Source organism: Arvicola amphibius, chromosome 15 (genome assembly GCF_903992535.2).
Source record: "Arvicola amphibius chromosome 15, mArvAmp1.2, whole genome shotgun sequence".
In the NCBI taxonomy this organism is placed as follows: domain Eukaryota; kingdom Metazoa; phylum Chordata; class Mammalia; order Rodentia; family Cricetidae; genus Arvicola; species Arvicola amphibius.
In genome coordinates this window covers 21,055,126-21,067,239 of record NC_052061.1, presented here as the reverse complement: position 1 = coordinate 21,067,239, position 12,114 = coordinate 21,055,126, and the positions used below count along the sequence as shown (strand labels likewise).

Genomic DNA, 12,114 nt, shown 5'->3' with positions numbered 1-12,114 from the left:
AGAAACATCATTGTCCTCACTGTACTTGACAATAAAGCTAAGGGAAATTGTAGATGTAAAAAATGGCATGTTCAAAGATAATAGGGGTGGGTACCAGATTTTATGGACAATTCTTTAAAAGTTCAGCTGGGCATGACGTTTGACTTTGCATTAAAAACTGTAGTTTGAGTTCGTAAATGATCCAGTAATACAGTTAAGAGCTGAATGAACTCTGAGCATCCAGAAAAGAAATGATTCACAATTACCCTTGAAGTAATATCACAAAATTTTTTTAATTGGGTGCTTTTTCTGTGATTGCTAACTAGCATTACCTCCAAGAGAGTATATAAAAATCTGTGTCCTATAGGGAAACAGTAAGCAGAACTTAGGAAATAGTCCTCTATGCTATTTTTTCATACATATATATTCATTGAGTTCATCCAAGAATTAAACAAAGATAATAGACAATGTATATGTAATGTTGTTGTGGGAAAATTTAAAGTAAATAAAAATCCATGAGGCAATGTCTTTGGAAGGAAAGAGTTATGCATACAAACCCTGCGTATACAGGCCCAGTGTATACAGGCCCCGCGTATGCAGGTCCCACATATACAGATTCATCAATCAGGAAAGGGAAAACAAAATGCTGTGGTAACCTTAGTTGAGGTCTGTCAAAAGCCTGTTTGTATTCTATAGATCTTCTCAAATATACTTAGCTATGAATACAAATGAGGGGAGATTTTAAAAGGGGGACCCAGAGGCAAATGTGGGGAGAGGTGTGGAAAACAAGCAGCAAGGAGCTGTTATGACTTCGCTACCCAAGTTTGACTATTTATGTACGGATGGAGGTGTCTTCAAATACAAAGATTCTTATGGCACGTTTTCTATATTTTTTACTGGTTGAACACAAAAGCCACCCTTATGAACATAAGACTTCATTTTTATGCTCAATAATCTCATTTCTAATTCATGCTCCAAACACAATGAAAATGTCAGGCCTCTACTTTGAAAGCCACTTTTCAGGGAAATGGCCACTCAGTGTTTGTGTGAGTCTCTCTGTGTACCAACAGGGAAGGTTTTGATGTCTTTTGTTTTCTTGGGAAGTAGTACATTTTCTATTTTGTTTGGCTAAGAACTCAAATGCTATATCACCTGCCGCCAATTTAACCTGCTCTTTAAACTACATCAGAGTAACTCTTCTTAAATTTTTAATCTACTACCAAGTTTTACAACAAAGCAATGCTGTTTTCTATCTTCCTTTATTCCCACACTATTTAATATCTATTTATATTAAGCTCAATTAAGAAATATTTTATTTTATTATTATTTTTTATTAAAAATTTCTGCCTCCTCCCCACCTTCCATTTTCCTCCCCCTCCCCCCATTCTTCTCCCTCTCCCTCTCCAGTCCAAAGAGCAGTAAGGGTTCCCTGCCCTGTGGGAAGTCCAAGGTCCTCCCCCCTCCAGCCAGGTCTAGGAAGGTGAGCATCCAAACAGGCTAGCCCCGCCCCCCCAAAGTCAGTACATGCAGTAGGATCAAAACCCAGTGCCATTGTCCTTGGCTTCTCAGCAGCCCTCATTGTCCACCATGTTCAGGGAGTCCAGTTTTATCCCATGCTTTTTCAGTCCCAGTCCAGCTGGCCTTGGTGAGCTCCCATTAGATCAGCCCCACCATCACAGTGAGTGGGTGCACCCCTCGCAGTCCTGACTTACTTGTTCATGTTCTCCCTCCTTCTGCTCCTCATTTGGACCTTGGGAGCTCAGTCCAGTGCTCCAATGTGGGGCTCTGTCTCTATTTCCATCCATCGCCAGATGAAGGTTCTATGGTGATATGCAAGATATTAATCAGTATGGTTATGGAATCGGGCTATTTCAGGCTCCCTCTCCTCAGCTGCCCAAAGAACTAGCTGGGGACATCTCCCTGGACACCTGGGAACCCCTCTAGAGTCAAGTCTCTTGCCAACCTAAAATGGCTCCCTTAATTAAGATATATACTTCCTTGCTCCCATATCCACCCTTCCTTTATCCCAACCATCCCATTCCCCCAAGCTCTTCCTCATCCTTCCCTTCACACTTTTCTCTCCCCATCTCCCCTTAGCCCCATCCCACCCCACCCCCAAGTTCCCAATTTTTGCCTGGCAATCTTGTCTACTTCCAATATCCAGGAGGATAACTATATGTTTTTCTTTGGGTTCACCTTCTTATTTAGCTTCTCTAGGATCATGAATTATAGGCTCGATGTCCTTTATTTATGGCTAGAAACCAATTATGAATGAGTACATCCCATGTTCATCTTTTTGGGTCTGGGTTACCTCACTCAGGATCATGTTTTCTATTTCCATCTATTTGCATGCAAAATTCAAGATGTCATTGTGTTTTACCACTGAGTAATACTCTAATATGTATATATTCCACACTTTCTTCATCCATTCTTCCACTGAAGGGCATCTAGGTTGTTTCCAGGTTCTGGCTATTACAAATAATGCTGCTATGATCATAGATGAGCAAATGCTTTTGTAGTATGATTGGGCATCTCTTGGGTAGATTCCCAAGAGTGGTATTGCTGGATCCTGGGGTAGGTTGGTCCTGAATTTCCTGAGAAACCACCACACTGCTTTCCAAAGTGGCTTCAAGTAACATGGTCTCCCTCTGTGGCACACACTGACCTACAACTCAAAGTCTCTCAGACTTAAACTTGCAAGTGCTGAAATCACAAGCCTATGCCATCATGGTTACTCTTTATTTTTAGTTGACACGTGCAAATTATACATATAGATGATGTATTACTTACTTTTCTGTTTCTGCGACAAAATACCATGACCAAAGCAACAGGAGGGGGGAAAGGTTCTCATTAACTCATGGTTCCTGAAGAGTAGGCTCCATTGTGGGTGTGGAAGGCAAGGCAGGGTTGCAGGAGCAAGATGGCTGATCACATTTCATCTGTCCATGAAGCAGGAGTGGAAGCAGTCTATAAATCCCTCAAAGCTCACCCAGTGAGATACCTTCTGAAAATTCCACAACCTTCCAAATCTTTGCCACCAACTAGGATGCAAGTGCTCCAATGTGTAAGCCGATGGGGCATTTCTCATCTGAACCATCAGGTGTACCATGTGATGTTTGATGTGTGTGTGTGTGTGTGTATGTCTGTCTGTGTGTGTGTGTGAGAGAGAGAGAGAGGGGGCGAGAGAGAGAGAGAAAGAGAGAGAGAGAGAGAGAGAGAGAGAGAGAGAGAGAGAGAGAGAGAGAGAGCCAGCCATTGGGGGCATTTCTCATTTCAACCATCAGGTGTACCGTGTGATGCTTAATGTATGTGTGTGTATGTGTGTGTCTGTGTGTATGTGTGTGTGTCTGTGTGTTGTTCAAATGTGTAAGCCTATGAGACATTTCTCATTTAAACCATCAGGTATACTATGTGATGCTTGATTTGTGTGTGTGTGTGTGTGTGTGTGTATGTGTGTGTGTGTATGTGTGTGTTGTTCAAATGTGCAAGCCAATGGGGGCATTTCTCATCTGAACCATCAGATGTACCATGTGATGTTTCGTATGTGTGTGTATTTATGTATATGTATTCACTAATAGTATTAAAATTAAATTAGATATATCAATCTTCTCCCTCCAACCACCATTACTTTTTCATGGTGAAGTATCCAAAGTCATCTATTATAGTTTTTTTTTAAGTACACAGAGATGATATGTTATCATCACCTGTAGTTGTCATTCCCTATAAGACTATCAGAAAGTCTTTCTTCCCTCAGACTGTGACTTAACATCTATGGTTACGTTTTTCTCATCCCAGTTTCATCCCCAAACTTCTAATAAATCATTGTTTTAGTTTCTATTTCTAGATGAGGTTTTTGGACTCCTCATACTAATGGCATCAGACAACGTTTGTCCTTCTTTGACTAGATTATTTTATAGAACAAAATGCATTCTGCTTTTATTTATTTTGTGGCAAATGGCAAGGTTTCATCCTTGCACAGAGGGTGAATGTTTTTCCATGGTTTCTGAACCACATTTTCTTTCAAATACACTACTTCCTTGCTTCCTTTTCTTAGTAATGCCAATGGTGAGGTGAGATGCCGAAGAATGCAGACGCCTTTCTCAGACTGACTCAGTTTCTTTGTATGTGTCCCTGAGCAGGGTTGTTGGGTCGTGTGATAGCTGTTTGATGTTTTTAAGGAACTTTTGTACTTACTCCACAGTGGCTATAATTTCCATTAAAACAACACCGTGCAGAGTTCTCCACATGCCCACACCATCACTTACATTATTTTTTGTTTTTTTTAGTACCAGCCATCCTTATTGTCATCAGGTAATACTTCATTATGGTTAAATTTGTGCTTTCCCAACTTTTACAGATAAAGAGCTTTATTGTTTTCATGTACCTCCTGGCCATTTATGTGTCCGCCTTGAGAAAAATGTCTGTTATGTTACACATTTATTCAAAAGTAGGAACTTTGATGCCTCATCTATTGATGTTGAGTTGGACATTTTGGTTATTGACCCCTTATAAGATTGTTATTTTGCAAGTATGTTCTCCAAATCTGTGAGTTATTTCTTTATTGATTCTTTTTTTCTATGTAGAAGATTGTAAGTTTAATGGAATCCGTTTGTTTATTTGTGTTTCTGTTTTCTGTGCTCTGGAGATTTGTTCTAAAAACAGTGCCTTGAAGAGTTTCCCTTATGATTTAAAAAAAGAAATCCATTGTGATGGTTCATTTCGGTTGTCATCGTGACTGGATCTGTATAAGCAGAGGCTGCTTGTTTGTTTTTCAGCCATCTAGACCCAAAATAATCACATAGAAACTATATTAAAACACTGCTTGGCCTATTTGCTTAGGCTTTTTTCATTAACTAACTCTTATACTTTAAATAACCCATTTTTATTACTTTATTTTTTACCATGAGTTTCCTGGTTTAATGATAAGGTTTCAGCGGCATCTGTCTCCTTTTGCAGCTACATGGCGTCTTCCTGACTCTGCCCTTTTTCCTCCTCTATTTGCTTGGAATTCCTGTCTTACTCTACTTTATCCTGCCTGTTGGCCAAAGCAGCTTTATTTATTAGCCAATTAAAGCAACATATATACAGAAGGACTTCCCACACCATTTTCCCTTTTTTTGTTCAAATAAAAAGAAAAGTTTTAATCTAAACATAGAATTGCATACAACAAAACAGTTATTAAGCAAGAATAATAGTTAAAATATTTAGTCTTTACTTTTGACTAATTAAGAGAAATATTCTATCATCTGTCCTATTTTTGTGAGTCTGAAGTTTTATATCTAATTTATTTTTTGTAATTATAACAATCTTTTTTAACTCCAAAAGGATACAATATTAAACAGGAAGTGCATTTTATGCAACTTTTAAAACCCTAGAATTGACAAAGACATCTCACTGTCTGAACAGTCACCCAAAGTTTTTTTGTAACATTGGGGCACTCATCTTCAGTCTACAGGCTCATAGTATTTGGCAGATATTTTTATGAAGCAGGAAATTTCAAAGACAGCTCCACCAATATTTGCAGTTTGTAGGTCACTTTCTTCTGTGTCTTGCAGGATGTCTGGCAGACTCTATTATGAAGCAGAAACCCTGAAGGACTGTCTAACATTCTTCAGGCAACTTTAACAGTCTTTTTTTTTTTTTTTTTGGTTTTTTCGAGACAGGGTTTCCCTGTAGTTTCTAGAGCCTGTCCTGGATCTAGCTCTTGTAGACCAGGCTGGTCTCGAACTCAGAGATCCGCCTGCCTCTGCCTCCCTAGTGGTGGGATTAAAGGCGTGCGCCACCACCGCCCGGCTTAACAGTCATTTTTTGTGAGCCCTCCTTGTCCAGTTTATACAGCATACTGTAAAGCAGTCCAGGCAAGAGCAGGTTTTTTGTCCAAATGGCTAGCCTTGTCACAGTGAAGACAAATTTTGTAATAAGTTTGTTCAATGCCCATCAACCTCTTGGAAGTAATTGGTGCTGCCAGAAGCAGACATGTCTCACTGTCATGAAAAGTCCTAAGTTCTTAAAACATTTTAAATGCCATATTCTGTTGGTTTTTGAAGGTTTAAAGAATACCTATCCATCTGAAATATATCTCTGTACATCTAGAAAGCCTAAATAACATGACTACAAGTTTGACTATTATAAATGATTATCTATTAACTTGTATTGTTAACTATAAATTACATTTTAAATGAGCTGCACAAACACAATACCTTAAACAAGGGCAGAAATACATATAACAAAATTGACCTGATATTTGTATCAATAAACCAAGATCCATACCAATGCAAATTATTCATCTCTATAGCATATCTCCTTTTAAAAATGTAAACAATATTTATAGTGAAATTAATGGAATCTGTTTGTATATTTTTGCTTCTGCTTTCTGTGCTTTGGAGATTTAGTTTTAAAAAAAAAACTGCCTTCAAGAGTTTCCCTTATGATTTAAAAAAATAATTCCATTGTGATGGCTCATTTTGGTTGTCAACTTGACTGGATATGGAGCTGACTAAGAGGCAAGCCTCTGGGCTCCTGTAAGGGACTTTCTTGATCTGTGTGATGGCCACATCTGCAGTTAACTGAAACCCAAGTGGCTGGGCATACCCGTGAGGGATTTTTTTTTCTTTGATTGGATCATCTGAGGTGGGAGACCCATCTTAAATGTGGCCACACCTTCTGGTGGCAGCCTACATAAAGGGCATGCAGGAAGGAAACTCTTGTTCTTTGCCATCTTGCTTCCAGTCCTCCACTCCCTGGAAGTCCATTCCCTCACTGGTATTGCTGCCACTTCTTTGGGATTCGGACATACACTGAAAACCAACTGAGACGTCCAGATTCCTAGACTGAAGGACTTTTGGATTCTTGGACTTTCCAGCATGCAACAGTCGTTGTTGGAACAGTCAAACCACAGCCTGTAAGCCACTCTATTAAATCCCATGTATCTAGAGAAACAAAGTCTAGATAGTCCTGGCTAATAGTCAGGTTATTTGAAGTGGAAAGAGCCACCTGAATGTGGCACCCTCTGGTATGAGGGAAAAGCCTTGCTTTTCATTTGACTGCATTTCTGTTGTGTTCCCATTGTTCTGCCATGATTATTTACCCTAATTGCTGCTGCTGCTGCTGCTGCTGTTGCAATTCCTTGCTGACTTTAGTAAGCTCTTAGCTTCTTTGGCCTTTCAACATTGACTAACCACAAGTGACACTCCAGGATCTCCCAGATCCTAAGACTCAGACAGGTCAGCTGAGGCAGGCATTCGGCCTAATACACAGAGCAGCTACTACCATCTCAGCCTCGTTAATGTGAAGACAGAATCATTGGATTCATCGCTTGTGTAAGCGAATCCAATAGAGCATCCCCACATATATATTCCAATTTTTTCTGCATCGCAAGAGCAGCCGTTCTCAACCTGTGGGTCATGACCTCTTCGTCAAACCTCCTGCTCCAAAAAAAAAATTACAGTGCGATTTTAACAGTAGCAAAATTATGGTTATGAAGTAGCAACAACAGAAATAATTTTATGGTTAGAGGTCACCATAGCATGAAGGACTGTGTTAAAGGGTCCCAGCAGTAGGAAGGTTGAGAACCGATCTAGAGAATCTTGACTAATGTGCATTTAGTGACATAGTTTTAAATTTTCATATTTATGCCTTTGATGAATTTGAATTGATTTTTGTATAAGGAAAGAGGGGAGAAAAAGGGGGGCTCAGTTTAATCTGAATGTAACCCCCAAAACAGTCTTGTGATCTTTCTGCTGAGAACGCTGTTGCTTGGCAAAACAGGGCACTGCAATGTGTTGTTCTCTTACCGAGTTCCAGATGTGTGCCTGGCGTGTGCCCATGCCTCCACCCTCATCTAATAAGTAAAAGCAACAAAATAAGTCAGACAATAATTTCAAGCGTGTTTATCATTGCCAACAAGTATATGTGAAGCAGAGTATTGAAATAAATGCCAACAATATCGATTTTCCTCTTTATACGCGCAAGCAAGAAATCTAAGAGTGGCGATTTGTGTGTTTTGCATTGGATTCTGATTGAGAAGGTCAATTTTAGAAGTCTGTTCAGAATAGGTCTATTACCAAATGAATTCACTTGCTGTTTCTATTTAAATCGCTTGTTCCTCCTGCATGTGTTCTGAGATACATGCGAAATAGTCTGCGTCTATTCCTCCCCACCTTGAACCAGGTGTCATCTCTTGCTTTGCCATGGATACACCCAGATATCACACTTCAATACTGTTGCCCATCTGATTAACAACTAGCAGCAACCTGTCTGCCATTGACTGTGTGATTTTAACTTTTCAACAGCTCTCTGCCAGCCTGCTGTCAATCACTTTATTCAAATGACCCATGTTTGAAGCAGGGCTGCAATAGTCAGGGCACTTTCATTACAGAAACACAAAGAGCTCAGCAGGCAGAAATTCAAGGCAATTGATGAGCATCCTCCAGTGGCTAAACCCCTTAAGAGAGCATACCTGTGAGGCCCCGGATTATTTCATCTCCAGCCTGTGTTTCAGAAGCAGCAGCATGCGGGCAGATATCAGTGTAGAAGAAGCAGAGCACAGAGGCCCGTTCCCCGGCTAGATTTCTTAAGTTCACGACCTTTTCAGTCAACTGCCATGCAACGTGAGGTGCATGGAAAAGAAAATCAAAACAAAAGAAAAAATGAGCAAAACAGCAAGAGAGAAACAAATACAGAATCATCCTCTACCCCAATTTAACATTTGTAAAATAAGATGATAATCTCTAATATACCCCTGAATGCTGCTTATGAGCACACATGTGCTAATGCCCGTGCTTATTTGTGTGTGTGCATAGAATTTTATAGTATATGTACCCCATGGGTGTGTGAAATAAAACTAAAAAAATTTCAAACACAGTGGGACCAGAAACACTGTGTAAGATGTACAGAAGCAATAGCTAGCACAGCGCAATTTCCCACGCCCCTCAAGAGGATTGAAAAAATGAGCCCATCTTGACAAGTGAGTTTCCTTAGTTTCCTTACCGTCGGGGAGGTAAAGAGGGAGAGAGGGGAGGAATGAAGGAAGGAGAGAGGAACGAAGAAGGAGGTGTGGAGGAGGGAGGGAGGAAGGAGGAGAGAGGAAGGAAGGAGGAAGAGCCACTGCATCTTTCAGATTTGCACATTTTTGACATAATATCAAGGAAACTTGAGTTAGGACAGGCCTCTTTCCCAAGACCAACATATTCCACCCCTGTAACTAACTAACTAACTAACTAACCCTTAGGGGACTATAAATGATATAAATGATAAATGAATCAGCTATGGGCTGATTCATTAAATCATATGAGCTAATATTTAACTTCTTCTTTTACTCAAAAAATCTATTGAAATAATAATTATTAAGTCATTTCTTTTCTTTCTTTATTTCTTTTTTCTTTTCGAGGCAGCGTCTCATGCTGTAGGCCAGGTAAGCACCAAACTGGTGGCATGGAATCCTAAGTACTGGCCGATAAACACGAGCTACCACACTCACCTAGCAACTTATTTTAAAGATGGCAAAGTTAACCTTCGGAAAACAATCAGACATTTTATTTTGCTTTCTAAACTCTGACTTCTCTGTTCATCCTCTGAAAATCGCTGCTCCGGCTGGCTCTGCACGCTTCAGATTGTTGGCTTTCGGTCCTTTCCATGTCTTAATGGCCAACGCTCCCTGAAGGCGATGCTAAGACTGTTTCATCAGTCCTTGCTCTTTTCTTTTAATTTATGTGGTGGAATTTATTTGCTCACTGGAGTGAGTAATTTTCAATATCTTGCCAAACAGCCTGTGGCAACTGAAAATACAAGCTGCATATATTAAAACTTTCTGTTGGAGTAGAACGCAACAAAAGCAAATTATGCCGCAAAGCGAATGCCATTGGACTGCAGGCACTTGTGAGTAATTAAAAACTTCCTTCTTATCTGTAATTAAGAAAGCAAATTTGCCGTACGTATTTGAGAGGCACTAGAAGGACACAGTGTGCCCTGTGGCTCCATTGCTCCATTGACTTTATTGTCATTGGTGTTATTTTTACTACGGATCTGCATATAAGCCTCATATGTCATCCAGCACCTTATCCAGAGCCCACTGCGTACATCCATGGAGTACCCATATCCATAGACATCTCCGTATGACATCCATGGAGTACCCATATCCGTAGACATCTCCATATGTGTATGGAGTTAATAGTTTTCTTCCGGTTTTACTATTTTTATAGACTGAGATTACTCTTTAGACGAAGTGCTCGGTGCTTTCATGAAGTGCTATGGAAATTCTCCATTAGTTCAGAACTTTAACACATGGTGGCGGCTGCTGCCGTGAAAAGTGTCTTGTCAGGCAGACATGCTTGTTCAGTCCTGGGGACAGTCAGCATGGCCTGGATGGCAGGACTGGTGGAAGTCTGACTGAAAGCAGCTACCTCCCGTGGAGCTCACCCACAGAAGAGGACACTTTGAGATCTATTGTGTCTTCCGGTGGCAGCAACATCTGGCCGTGCTAGGAGGCACTGGCTGTGGTCCAGGCATTGAGTCCTCTATCAGCTGCAGAGCACACTGAAGCCATGAAGAGCTCAATAGAGGCGTGAGAAGAATCAGCATTACAAGAGTACACACAGCTCTGTAGCGAGTGGACCAAGCTGAGGCTTGGGGGAGCCACCTACTGGGTCACCTCTAGGTAACTCATGCTGGAGTGCTCGCTGCAGTGACAGCCCTGGGATGGACATCAGTCCAGCTTCAGGGCCGTTCTCAGCGCATGCTCATTTGGCAAAGTGGAGCTTCAGCTTACCGTGGGAAAAAAAGTGATAGGGCTAGAAACTCATCGGCACTGTTCGAGAAAACTCGTTATAATGTTACGTTCAAAATAGGATTCCTCCGTTTTGATTTTTTAATAAATGTATTTATCTTCCCTGCCTCCCTCTTCCTCCCTTGCCCCTTTCTCTGTGCGCACAGGTCAAGGGCAGGTTCCTCAGGAGGCCAGAGCTGTTGGATCCTCTGGAGCGGGAGTTACAGGTGATTGTGGACCGTCTCAGGAGGGTCCTGGGAATGGAGCCTCGGTCCTCTGCCAGAGCACCAAGCATTCTCAACCACACTTGGTCATTTCTCCAGTTAGATTCTTACATTTCTTTAAATACGATTTATAATGGTAGTGAAATTTTGAATGGTTGTAAAAATACGTGGTTTCACTTTTGATGATTACAGTCAAGTTTGGTGTGATTGTTACCAAAACTTTTGTCTGTTAGTTACCATTTCAGCTGTAAACGCGATGTGACACAAGATAAGCTTGTAAAAGCGAACTCCTCATAAAAATAATTTTTATGAGGAATGCCGTGCAAGGCAATATTTAATTATTTGAATATTTTAGTTTTACCATTTAAAAACAATAAAACAAAGAGAACATAGTTGCATTTTCAACTAATTGCCAGGGGGCCTCATCATCTCTCCTGGCTTTCTTAAAAGTTTTGGAAAACCTAAGCCACTGGGGCTTTTCAGTGATTCATACGCTCGGAAGAGCCCGCCCGCAAAGCCGAGAATCCAGGCTCTCCTGCAGCCTGCAATGGACTGGTAGTTGACTCCTCATTAATGCAACCATTCCTAACTTCCAGCGTGAGAATGCTGCTGTAACCATGCCTTGTTAAAGACAAGTGCAATGTTTTATATTCAACTACAAATCAGACTGGAAGAGTAATCCTAGAGGGGTTGCATTTAGTGGAAGGTTACTGTCCTGTCCAAAAAGTCCCCCAGATAGCTTCTAGTAAGAAGATTTCAGAAACTTCCCTTTTCCGGACTCTGCAGCCGGTCAAGGGTTGTTCTGGAGGCCCGCCCATTCCAGACCCAATCCTCCCGGTGCGGGCTGAGTACAGTTCTCAGGGGTTTTCTGGGGAAAGCCTTCCAGCCGCCCTCCAAGACTTCCAGCCTTCCTCCAAGACCAGTTGCTGTGGATGCCTGCAACCTGTGAACTCACGCCAGCTCCTTGAGACTCCACAGAAGGCCAAGGCGTTCCAGGACACACAGAGGCTGTGGCCAACTGCCCAGGGGGCGGGGAATGCTCTCTGCTCTCAGTTGCCCTTCAGGTTCTGTGACCTGGGGGCCTGGCAGTGGCAGAATCATGTGGGCACCTGGTGCGGTGGCCCCGGAGCGGGTGCCCCTCCCGTAGGC

The 12,114-nt window shown here is 41.4% G+C and overlaps 1 long non-coding RNA gene across 1 annotated transcript; it reads right to left on the bottom strand.

Moving 5' to 3' along the window:
- Positions 1 to 1,741: 1,741 nt before the first annotated feature.
- On the bottom strand, positions 1,742 to 12,102 carry LOC119802111. The gene is made up of 4 exons (XR_005283359.1): positions 11,921 to 12,102; positions 8,438 to 8,576; positions 2,770 to 2,918; positions 1,742 to 1,799 (listed from the first exon to the last, which is right to left on the bottom strand). It is a non-coding gene; the product is annotated as an uncharacterized LOC119802111 (long non-coding RNA).
- Between the last annotated feature and the right edge of the window lie 12 nt (positions 12,103 to 12,114).